We start from the raw sequence: 13,417 nt of genomic DNA on the forward strand, positions 1-13,417 counted from the left end.
CAACCTATTAAAAACACACAAGTATCACCCTTAGTGTTACTATTTTAGAAGCATTCCCATTAAAGTCAGGAACAAGACAAAGTTCACACTTTTTCAGTCCTGTTATTTACTATTGTATAAAGGTCTTAGATAATAAAATAGAAGCAACAACCTACAAAGTTTCAATGAGCACCTCTAGCATCAAGAGAGCAAGCTATAAATACCACGATCTACTGAAAGAAGGGATCCTTGGAGAAATAGCTAATTCCAGCATAGATCAGGAAATGTACAAAATGAGTTTGGAGCATCTTGTCATATTCGAAATCTAGTAAACTATTAAAAACTATTAGGATGATGTCAAAAAAACCCATAGAAGTCAACTTGAAGGGGCTCACACTGGCCAAAGACAGGGTAATTTGGCATTAAAAAAGAATAATAATAGTGAGAGAGAGAATCATCAGCAACCAATAATGAAGAAAGTTTCCTTAAGAAAGATGGAATTAGAATCTCATTCACTTCAGCTTTTTCATATGCCCTTCATCTGAATAAACTACAATGAGCTGATTGTTTCAAATAAATACATAGAACAGCAGTGTATAAAGTTCAATGATGCGGCAGTTGGATGTTCTTCCCTGGCCAGCTTACTGAATAAAGTTTCCATAGGTATGGGAAATCTATAGTAACAACCACAGCCCTAATCTAAACTGCAATTGTGGTGAACAATGATTTATGGAACATCTATATGATGAAATCTTATACCTGGAGGAGTGACAAGGCTAAACGAACAAAAATACAGTGAGAATCTGGGCCCTGGTTCAGTGGTTTCTACAAATATAGAGAAAATGCAAGAGACAGGGTCTCGTGCAAGACTGTTAGAGATAGAGAAATAATATATGATCCCTTCCCTCAAGGACATTTATGATCTGGTAGCAAAGACAAGAATATAAACAAATGTGAGACAAATTGGAAAAAGTTAGGTGTCCTAAAAAAGGTATGGTGATAGGAAAGTGTTATATCTGGGGTGACTCAGTCTGAAAGTATTCTGGGTTGTTAGTGATGTGTAATAGGACAAGCTAGTCATAGATGAGCCAAAAGTAACAGAACTGCACAAGTGACTCTTAAATTGAAACGCCAAAGTTTAATTTTCAGTGTTCAAAAAAATATTGTGAACTGGGCTTAGATAATTTTCAGTGTCCTGGTTGTTAGTTGTGGAATGAAAAATCACAGTAGAAGATTCACTTAATTAAGGATGTGATAGATTGCTAAAATAAGCCACAATACTTGTCAGCTCCTCCCATTAAGAAGTTTATCTTTCTATCCTTTGAGTTTTGCCTTGGTCATGTGAACTGCTTTGGATAATACAATATTATTACATATGATACAAGCAGAGGCTTGAAAGGTATTCACAGATTGGAGCATGCCCTCTTTTACTAATGGGGACCCTTCTGTACCCACTGTGAATAAGCCTAGAAAAAATAGATAAATGGGATTTCATGAAAATTAATTGTTTTTGCTGCAAATTATACCATCAAGAAAGCGAAAATACAACCCACAGAATGGGAAAAAAATATAGGAGAAGATATTTTCAAATCATACCTCTCATAACTTAATAATAAAAAAACAAATAATGAAATTTTTAAATGGGCAAAGAATTTGGATAGACATTTTTCAAAAGAAAATACACAAATGATCAATGAGCATGTGAAAAGATGCTCAACATCACTAATCATTAGGATAATGCAAATCAAAACCACAATGAGATTCTATTCCACAACCAATAGAATTGCTATAATCAAAAAGATAAGTGTTGACAAAGACGTGGAAAAGCTGGAACCCTCATGCACTGCTGGTGGGAATGTAAAATGCTGCAGACACTTTGGAAAACCGCCTGGCAGTTCCTCAAATGCTTAAACATAGATTTACCATATGACTCAGCATTTCTACTCCTAGGTATAAAGCCAAGAGAGATGAAAATATATAGGTATGTGAAAACTCGTGAATGTTCATAATATTCATAATAACCACAAAGTGGAAACGACCCAAACATCCATCAACTGATGAATGGATAATCAAAAAGTAGTATGTCTACGCAATGGAATATTATTTAGAAATAAAAATTAATGAAATACTGACACGCTACAATTCAGATATACCTTCAAAATATTATATTAAAGGAAAGAAGGCAGTCACAAAAGACCACATATAATATGACTCTATTTGTATTAAATATCCAGAATAGGCAAATCTATAGATACAAAGTATTAGTGGTTGCCTGGGGCTAGGGTGGATGCGGGATTGTAAAGAGATAGCTAAAGTATATGATGCTTCTTTTAGGATGAGGAAAATATTCTAACATTGATTGTGGTGATGGTTGTACAGCTCTGTGAATATAATAAAAGTCACTGAACTGTATATGTAAAATGGGTAAACTGCATGGTATGCGAATTATATCAATGAAACTTACAAAAAGTCAAATTGAAGAGCATAAAATCATATCGGAACAACTAGAAAAGAGTGCCATATTTTTAGAAGGGAAATCAATACCACGAAAATATTAATTCTGACAAAACTAATTTATGAATTTAATGCATTTTCACTTAGAATACAAGTGTTTGGGGGTGCAGTTCTTAAAATTGATTTAAAATACTTTAAAAGATTATATAAAATAAAAAATGCCTGAGTATATCCAATAAAATAATTGAAAAGGCAAATAATGAGGACTTGCTTCAGCAGCCACTGAAATGTATCATAAAGCCATATCGTCAACACAGTATGGTATTGTTATAAAATTATACAAATAGATTATTTTAAAAATAGTAAATGTATTTGACGCATAGAACAAGGTTTATAGAGTTTTGATGAGCAAAAGCTATTACCCATAAATTTTATACTCCATCTAGGTTTTGTTCATATGTGAAGATATCTAAAAGGACTTATTGGATATGCCTGGACTTAAGATTGTTTAACCCACGTACTCTTTGTGAAAAAGGTAAATTCTTGACATACTTCATGTTATTGAAAAGCATTAAAAATAAAACCTCTCAGATGAAAATGTTCAGATATAAAACAATCAGAGTGAATTTTAAAATCCTCTATAGACTTCTGGTTTCCAGTTCTACATGTAAGGAGCTTGGAAGTTGCCACTCCATGCTAACAAGTAAAAAGCTGAACAGACTAAAAAACCAACAACTCTTCTTGGATCTGTAAGAGATGAGAGGACACAGGGCAAACTGCTGCCCCCTAAATTGGAGAGACAGACAGGGGAATACAGAGAGTCACAACTTACCAGAGCAGAGACTCACGAGCAGAAACAACCAAGCGAAGCAGTGCTGGGGTAGGAAAACCTCAACTGTAATTGATGAATTGCTAGAGAGGCTCATTGTGGACAAAAATTATACAGGATCCAGTCATGAGAGGTGAGGGCAAAATTTTGTAAGATTTACTTCCAGGAGCTCCACCAGGTTCTCACAGTAAATATTAGAGAAAAATTCTCTTGCGCTTTCAGCAGGGGGCATGAAAAAGCAGTCAGTTTAAAATATACCAGAGCATTCTATTCTTTTAAAAAGGGCTATCCTAAAATAAATAAATAAATGAAAAGGCCTACCCTCAGGAGAAACTAGTGTGACCAGAGTCAAACCTGCTGCGGTTTTATCCCAACCTAACTGACTTGGTGGAAGGAATAGCCAACTCCAGTCAGCTCTAGCTTTCCACATGGAGGAAGGGAAATACCCAACTCCAGCCCACTCTAGCCATCCTGTCTCACCTAAGGGGGGAGAAAAAGACTAAGAAATACTGTGAAGTTCATAGTCCAGAGGCATAGGCTCACTAAAAGACTGAGATCTAATCATAGGACTCTAGAAAGCACCCCCTCCCCCCACACCTTATCATCACATTTCTGAAGGACTATTTACAGCAATCCCTTTTACCTGGGATATAAAGTCTTGCTATCAAGAAAAAAATCACAAGGCATACATACATAGGAGGCAAAAAACATAATTTGAAGAGACAGAGTAAGCATCAGAACCAGAAATGGCAGAGATGTTGGGATTATCAGACCAGGAATCTAAAACAACTATGATTAATATGGTAAGGGCTCTAACGGATAAAGCAGACAGCATGCAATAACAGATGGGCAATATAGGCAGAGAAATAGAAATCCTAAGAACCAAAAAGAAATGTTAAATATAAAAAACACTGTAACAGAAATGAAGAATGTCTTTGATGGGCTTATCAGTAGACTGGACATGGCTGAGGAATGAATCTCTGACCTTAAGGATATCTCAATAGAATCCTTCAAAAGTGAAAAACAAAGAGAAGACTGAAAAAAAGAGAACAGAATATCCAAAGTCTGGTACAACTACAGCTGGTGTAACATACACATAACGGGTATATCAGAAGGAGAAAAAAGAGAGAAAAGAACAGAGGAACTAGTTGAACACTAATGACTAAGAATTTCCCCCAAATTAATGTCAGACACTGAACCACAGATACAGGAATCTCAGAGAACACCAAGCAGGATAAATGCCAAAGAAAACTACACCTAGGCATGTTATTTTCAAGCTACAGAAAATTAAAGATAAAGTCCTGAAAGTCTTCAGAAAAAAAAAAAAACTCTTTGACTACAGAGGAACAAAGATAAGAATTACATCTTACTTCTCAGAGCTATGCAAGCAAGAAGAGAATGGAATGAAATATTTAGTGTCGAGAGAAAAAAACCCACCAACCTAGAATTCTGTACTCTGTGCAATTATCCTTCAAAAGTGAAGGAGAAGTGAAGACTTTCTCACACAAAATTTGAGGGAATTTGTTGCCAATTGACCTGCCTTGTAAGAAATCTTAAGTTATTTGGATAGAAAGAAATAATAAAGGTCTGAAACTCGGGTCTACACAAAGAAAAGATGAGCATCAAAGGAGGAATATGTGAAAGTAAAATAAAAACTTTTTATTTTTCTTATTTTATTCCTATTTATTATTCTTAATTCTTATTTATACAAAGAATTAATATAAATACAATGGTAAGCACAGCTACAAAATATGATGTTAAATTTCTTAAAGTTGTCTTACCTTTTTTGGAAAAGATAAAAAATAATCAGGAAATAGATCATACCAAATCAAATTATAGAAATTATAGAATAAGAGGATGCGTAAAAATGTTCCCATTCTATATAACTACTGTCTCATCCTAAGTTGATAACCAAAGAAATATAGGTTTAAGTAGTTTTTGAAAAGTTGAAATTAACCCCTTATGTAAATGAATATGTTTTTGCTTGCCATTGTTGTTTTAGTTTTTGCATACAGTATCCATTACATCTACAATTCCTAATTATACCCTTATTTTCTCTCCCCAGTTGTGTAAATTTATTGTGAGACTGTAAATAAAATGCCCTGTCCTTTCCTAGCCAAGAGGTAGTTGTATGTCCCTGACTAGGTACTTCAGATCTGGAACAGAAAGGCAGAAAACATTTGAAGTTAATTCATTCCATTGATACATCATGATGAGTATTCCCTGATGTCTAGAGCCCTATGTCTTCCCTGGAAACTATAATATTTTTTGATTCTGATTCTATTGCCTTCCTATCAGTTCCACAACTGATACCTTTCCAAAAAATTGCATTTTTGGATCAAGTTAGTGAGACCAGTTTCTATTGCTTGCAGTCAACAATAGTAGCTGGTATAATTACCAAGATTTATAACTTTTGAATACAGAGAAATTCTAAGAAAAGGAACAAAAATTAACAGAGAGAAACCATGGAAAATATCAAAGAAGAATAAAAGAATAAATTTAAATGACAGACCTAAGGTCAAATATATATTAAAACAATAAATATAAGGGTAAAGAGTTTGCCTACTAAAATAAAGAGACTTGATCTGAGGAAAAATCAATTAAAGCCTGTGTACAAGAGGGACTCAGTTTAAAAAGTAAGTGAGTGACTTAGCTATATACCTAAGCAAACACACATATATGTTTACCAGAAGACACCAAGAGTGTTGACAGTGGCATTATATGTAATAGCCTCAAACTCAAAGAAGTGAACATAACAAAAGTAGTAGGAAGAGATAATGTCATATACATATTCTTCCAAAAACATAAGAGAAAAATATTTGTTATTGACAGTGTTCCATATTCTGGAAAGAGAAGAAAAGACATACAAATGCTTATAAAATACATACAAAATAAAATAAGCATATAACATACAATTTCATATAAAATATCTGAAGTATTTATAATATATTCGAGGAAGTGATGAGTGTTATGAGGAAAAGTAAAGCAGGGTGAGGGGATAGAGAATATGGGGAGGACAGTGTTATTTTGTAGTGGGAGGTCAGGGAAAGCCACTCTGATAGGATGATATTTGTGCAGGAACCTGAGGGAAATGAAAATGAGCCATATAGATACCCTTAGGAACAATGTTCTAGGCAAAAGAATCAGAGAATGGAAAGGTCCTGTTTTATGACCATGATTGATATTTTGGGGGAAAAATAACATGGAGGATATTATGGCTGGAGTGGAGTGACTGACAGCAACAGCAATAGGAAATGAGATCAGAGAAACAGCTGAGGGTCACATCTTTATAGGAGGTTGTAAGCAACTGGGAGCTATTTAGCTTTTACTTTGAATGAAAGAGGGCATCTTTAGAAGGTGACTGATATATATTTGTAAGGGATCATTCTGGCTGCTCTATGGTAAAGAGACTAGCAGGGCAAGGTGGATGTGGGGAGAAACTTTAGAGGCTACTGAAATACAATCCAAGTGAGCTAACGGTGGCTTGGACCAGGGAGTATTTGGAGGTGGTGAGAATGGTCAGATTATTACAAACAGAGCTTATTAATTGAATGTGGTGTATGAGAAAAAAAAATCAATGATGAGCCCAAGGGTTTTGACCTGAGCAACTGGAAGAATAGAGTTGCCTTTTACTGAGATGTGTCACATGTACATGGGAAAATGTTTTGAAGTGTGTGTGTGTGTGTATATATATATATATAATATTATAGTAGTTATATCTGAACGTGGGATTAGAGATGATTTTTTTTTGTGTGTGTGTGTATCTATACTTTAAATTTTTATTCAACAAATGTATTGGTTTTCCATTGCAACCCATACCAAATTACCACAAACTTACTGGCTTAAAATGATAAAAATTTATTACCTTATAGCTCTATACGTAAGAAGTCTAACATGCGTCTCATTGAGCTAAAATCAAGGTGTCAGCAAGGCTACATTCCTTCCTGGAGGGTCTAGGAGAGAATTAATTTCCAGCTTCTAAAGGTCACCTACATTCCTTGGCTTGTGGCCCCCATTCCCCATCTTTAAAACCACCAATGCCAAATATCTCTGACTCTTACATTGTCACACATCTCTTTTTAGCCACAGCTGGGGAAGGTTCTCCCCTTTTAAAGACTCATGTGATTAGGTGGGGCCCACCTGGATAATCGAGGATAATCTCCCACCTTAACGTCTTTAACCTTAATCACATCTGTAAGTCACTTTTGCCATGTAGATAGCATATTCACAAGTTCCAGGAATTAGGACATAGACATATTTGGGGGACCATTATTCTATCCACCACAACAAATGGCCTTTTATGGGAGAAATATGTGTATGGGGTGATATTTAAAAATTATTATTATGCCCATAAATCATCAATAATCACTGTTAAATTTTTAGTCAACTTCCTTCTAAACTCTGGGCATGCATACTATCCATTCTTTTTCCAATTAATATTATAATGTATACACATTTATTCATTCAACATTTATTTGACAGTCAGGCTCTGTTTTAGACATTGGAAATATAAACCATAGCTTATTTTATTTATGTAACATTATAAGCATTTACACATGACTTTCAAAGTATCATATGTATGTACCAAAATTTATTTAACATTGCGCTAATATTGGACTTTAGAGTTACCTCATTACAATTCACACATAAATTTGCATACATTTTTGCATATTTTCTGATTATCTATCCAAAACATTCTCCTAAAATAAGATCAATCACAACAAAGCATATAAGCATTTAAAAATATAATTTTAATATTACAAGGAATTTTGGGGGGTGTTTATGTATCAGTAAATGTCATCATTGAAATACAGAGTACTGGGTATTTTATCTGTATATGTTGATACAAATACGATATGCATCATTCTGAAACTTTTCTTTTTCACTTGGCAATATATCTTAGAGACCTTTCTATCTCTGTGCACATAAATGTAAATTATTCTTAAATGTACAGAATTTAATAGAATAGATATACCACATTTAATTTAGTGATTGTTATAGTGATGAATATTTGTTTTTTCTATTTGTTTGCTATTATAGGCTTTTCTTTTAAAGTGATCAATTGCTTCCCAAAAAGTTGTACCAATTTAAATTCCCATCATAGAAGGGCGGCTGCATGGGCAGCAATGTCAGCAGTGGTGGGAAATGGCAGAGTACTTGACCTCCATCTTGGGCACCAAGAAAGCCAAAATCAACTGTTCATTTTATTTGAAAATTGGAGCGTGTCGTCATGGAGACAGATGTTCTCACTTGCACAATAAACTGACCTTTAGCCAGACCATTGCCCTCTTGAACATTTACCATAACCTTCAAAACTCTTCCCAGTCTGCTCTTTGCACTGTATGGTGCGCTATGTTGAAATGCAGGAACACTATGATGAATTTTTTGAAGAGGTTTTTATAGAAATGGTGAAGTATCGTTAAGTTGAGGAGATGAACGTCTGTGATAACCTTGGAGATCACCTAGTTGGAGACGTGTATGTCAAGTTTCTCCATGAAGAAGATGCAGAAAAGGTTGTAATTGACTTAAATAGCTGTTGGTTTAATGGACAGCGATCCATGCTGAGCTCTCCCCTGTGACCGACTTCAGAGATGCTTGCTGCTCACAGTATGAAATTGGAGTGTGTACACAAGGAGGCTTCTGCAACTTCCTGCATTTGAAGCCCATTTATTTTCTTTTTCTTTTTTTTTTGAGGAAGATTAGCCCTTAGCTAAGTGCTGCCAATCCTCCTCTTTTTGCTGAGGAAGACTGGCCCTGAGCTAACATCCATGCCCATCTTCCTCTACTTTATATGTGGGACGGCTACCACAGCATGGCTTTTGCCAAGCGGTGCCATGTCCGCACCTGGGATCCAAACTGGTGAACCCTGGGCCAACCAAAGCAGAACATGCGCACTTAACTGCTGTGCAACCAGGCCACCCTGAAGCCCATTTCTAGGGAACTGCAGCAAGAGTTATATGGGTGCTATCCCAAGAAGCATAGATCAAGGTCCAGGTCTCCCGAGTGATGGCAATGGTGGGAGACGAGAGTGCAACAGGAGGCAGTGGAGAAATCATGGAAGATCTGGGCAAGTCTGACCCATGCCATTTTTACCATATGTCTGCTAGAAAACGTAGCTGATTGATCAAACCAGTTCATAATTAGAAATTTTTTAAAAACAACAAAAAACAAACATGGGTTTCTGAAGAAAATTTTTTAGTGATACAATTAAAAAAAACTTCCCATCGTAAGTTCATAAGGCTGACCATCTCACATACACATGCATACTGTTTTAATATTAATTTTTTATTATAAACAGTATTGAATGTTTTATTTGATAATGGCTGTTTGTATTTCTTTTCCTACTTATTGTCTATTCATATTTTTGCCACAAAGTAGCATTCGTAATATATTAGTAGTGTTGACCTTAAAAAATAGCCAGTTATTTCTCCAGCAAAAATGGGTTTATTTGGGATCAGCAAAGAATTGCAATTCTGGGTCTGCAATCATGGTGAGCCATGTGCAAATCAGCAACAAGGGGAGGAAAACTCTTTTATACAAGGGAAGAGGAAGTTGGGGGGGCTATTATAAACAAAGTGTCCATTGGAGGGGACTGAGACTCTGAAGTGTAGTGGCTTTTCATTTCACAACTCATGAGTTGCGACAGTCTCTCATTGGCTGAGCTGTTGCTGGACAGGAAGAGGAAGTCTTTCTTCTTCCTGTTGGCCTCTGCAATGTTGTAGGGCACGAGAGCTCCCCTTTTTGACCTCCCAACTCCATTTTAATAAAGTGAGGTTTCTGTTTATTAATTTTTGTGGGGATTGTGTGGTTCTGGCCCCTAAAATGGGCAGGGTTGGGCCTCCATATTGGAGATCACTAGTGCTAGCAGCTGAGTTGTAATTAGGAAAAGTAGAGACTAACAGAGAGATTAAATTTGTTGTGCATAAGGACCACAAAATGAACAACTATGAGATTAGAGATAGAATTAAATGGGGAGGTTGCCAGAGATAGGAATGAGCAGGCCAACATGGCTGAGATACAAATCTTATGTATTAAAAATATAATAAGTTTAGAAAAGGGAGTTGGGGCCATATATTGATAAGAGCTATGACTCTCGACTTGAAGAGTCTTGTTCTTTTGCTTATTTGTAGGAAGAAACTTCTTAGAAACTCCATTAGAGTTATGCTATAGGAAAATTAATCTCCCCACTCCTGAATTAGAATGGATAAAGGCTGAACTCAGGAAAACAAATTCAGTCCAACCCACACAAAAAAATAAAAACAAACCTGAAGTGGTAGAAGTACAAGACTCGATAACTTAGCAACTGATCTGATGGGAGAGGGGTAGAGAGTGAAAAGAGAGAGTCAAAAATGATTATCAGGGTTGACGTGAGGAGAATGGAGATAAAATCAATAGAAAAAGGTAAGGGAAATGATGCAATCCAGTAAAGCAAAGTAGTTAAGAGCAAAGAGCCTAGTGCTGGATTTTTCAAGCTTAAATCCTGACTCTACTATATACCAGCTATATGACCATGGGCAGTCACTGAAACTTTCTGTGCCTCAGTTTCCTTATTGATAAAACAGGAGTGGAGGTAAAAATAGTATCTACTTCAAAAGGTTGTTGTGAGAATTTAATGCCTTATTTTATGTACAGCATCTAGAACAATATCTGACATTTTATTATTATTATTTACTGGTTTTAAAAGAAAGATGATATGCTAAGTTTTGGAAATGTTGAGTTAATTAATAATCTATCTAAGTAATGAGAAGCAGTGGAAGTTGAAAATGACATCTAAAGCTCAAATGATAATGAGGGCTTGATACACAGATTTTGGGGTCAACTTCACAGGGATAACTGAAGCTCTCTGGGAGTAAGTGTAACAAATGTATCAAAAGAAAATTAAAACAAAGAGGGGCAAAGAAGAACAAGGATGAAATTGGAAGAATGTCTAACTTTAGGAAGTAGGGGACCACGGGAAAGGAGCCAGCTGAAGATACAGAAAACAATCAGCAAGATTGTTAAGAGAACTAAGAGGATGGTGAAGACTCAAAAACAAAAGAAAAGTTTGGCGAGAAATCATTGGTCAACAGCACGAATGGCTGTAGAAATTCTGGACAGTTTTTTCTTGATATTATGGAGTTTTTAGAGTTTCTATCCACATGGAAGAATCTCCTCTGGAGACCTGATTTAACATATTTCAAACTGGGTTCCTCTTTCAATGAATTCCATTGTCAAGATAGTTTTAGCCCTCCTGAAGGTTAGAGCAACTGGCAGAGGTCTTTTGGGTAGATGCGACCATGATCTATATCTGCTTAGAAAAATGAGAAAGAATTAAAGTCATCTTTATATTATTTGGATTATAAAAAATGTGATGTACTTGCACTGAAAATGGCCCTTCAAGTTTAGAAAGTGTCATTCCTTCTCTTGGTCTTGGGGAATAGATTGCCACTAGAATGTATTTAGAGAATTATAAGATTAGATGACAGATGCAAACATTAAAGTTAAGGGAAAAGGTTAAATTAAAACTTCTGCCAAAAGAATTCATGAAAAGGTCAGTTGTTACTTCAGGTCTAACTTTTTGAATGTCTCCTTCTGTAGCTGTGCATGAGAACAAGAGTGGGTAAATTCAGGCAAGATACTTAGTATAGGAAATTCTTAGTATAAACAAGTTCATTAAAATTTCAGGGGCCTTTAACACCTCAGTAACAGCCTGCCCGAAGGTTAACATTTATTGTTTTGAACTGCCAAGATCTAGCTTTTATGGGACACATTTATATGCTAAATTGCCTATTATGTTAAGCTGTAACTTCCCATTTAGCAGTATGAGAAATAAGATTTGACTATAAGCATTTGTATTTTATTAGTGCTATGCCAGACTTCCTAATAGCTCAAAATTCCTAAAGGCTGAAATTCATTGCATCTTCTTTAGAAGGTGCTTGCCCAAAATAATTTGTTATAAATGCTACATTTGCATAGACTTGAAGTTTTCAGACTTGGGTCATCAAGAAAAGTGGAAAAAATTACTTCATTTGATTTTACCCTTAAGCAAATCATAAGTGACACATTTAAGCAATTATATTGGGAAAATAAAAGTACAATCTAACTAATGAGTACTCTTTTCTTAATGATTTCAGAGTAAATCAGCAGGAAACTCCAGGGAAATGGATGTTGAGTAATGATGCGGTATTACAAGCGTTCTCACATACAACAAAGAGTTGCCAGGCATTCGTGTCGTGCATCAGAGTGTTCACTTGATTCTATTGACCGTGATATAATATTATAAAAATATTAACACAGGAACGTCAACATGTCAAACTTCAATTTGATGTAGTTAGGAGAAAAAGTATTGGTTAAGTGCACAGATTGAAAAGGAAATTGAAAAATCCTACTCAGAAAAAGATTCTCCACACGGGTTGATAGCAGAGACTAAAAATATGTTCCATTTGGGAAATACCCTGCCATCCACCCTTTTCTTACATGTCTTCAGAATCTTTTACACATACATTTGAAATGCATTGGCATCAGAACACAAGGAGAACAGTAGATTTATAAATCAAGTCACAGAATTTTAACCAATAATTTGCATTTATGCAGCAATGTATAATTATAAAGGATTTTATTCCCTTTGAAGATCAGTTTTTTGCTGGCATCAAAATCCCTGTATGGCTGGGTTTTTTCTCCTTCCTGTTGAAAGCATTAGATATATAAGGGAAACTAAATAAAGTAAAACAAATATTTATTGAGCACTTGGTAAGCATCAGATACTGTGTCAGTTTGTATTGGGCAGATTGGTTGCCACTTTAACATGCATTTTTTCTCTTTTCATTTTGTCACAACTATTTGATTTAGGTGGGATTAACACTATACGTAGTCCAGGCAATGGATGCTGATCTTTTAAAGTCATTTACTTTGCTAATGTTATTTGTTCAATGCGAGTACATGATTGAGAAAGTATAACCAGAGGGAAGTCCAGGACTTTTGTTCAATATTTGAAGAAGAGGCTCCTCTCTTCCCCCCTTGATGAGAATAAGAAAGCATGTACATCTGGGAGCTGCTGTAAGCCACCTAGCTAAAATGAGAGTAGCCAGCCTGAAGATAAACACAACATATGAGAAGGGAAGAGCCAAGATAATTATAGAAAAACCTAGCTGCAATTCTCATAGTATCACAAATCTC

At 35.5% G+C, this 13,417-nt stretch overlaps 1 long non-coding RNA gene and 1 pseudogene across 2 annotated transcripts in view; one reads left to right on the plus strand and one right to left on the minus strand.

Moving 5' to 3' along the window:
- Window positions 1–13,417, minus strand: part of LOC123282487 (uncharacterized) — a 626,057-nt gene that overhangs the window by 35,361 nt on the left and 577,279 nt on the right. The gene's annotated exons all lie outside the window — the stretch shown is intronic.
- Window positions 7,783–9,519, plus strand: LOC139042727 (splicing factor U2AF 35 kDa subunit-like; annotated as a pseudogene).

The sequence above is a fragment of the Equus asinus genome, chromosome X (assembly GCF_041296235.1).
Source record: "Equus asinus isolate D_3611 breed Donkey chromosome X, EquAss-T2T_v2, whole genome shotgun sequence".
Classification (NCBI taxonomy): domain Eukaryota; kingdom Metazoa; phylum Chordata; class Mammalia; order Perissodactyla; family Equidae; genus Equus; species Equus asinus.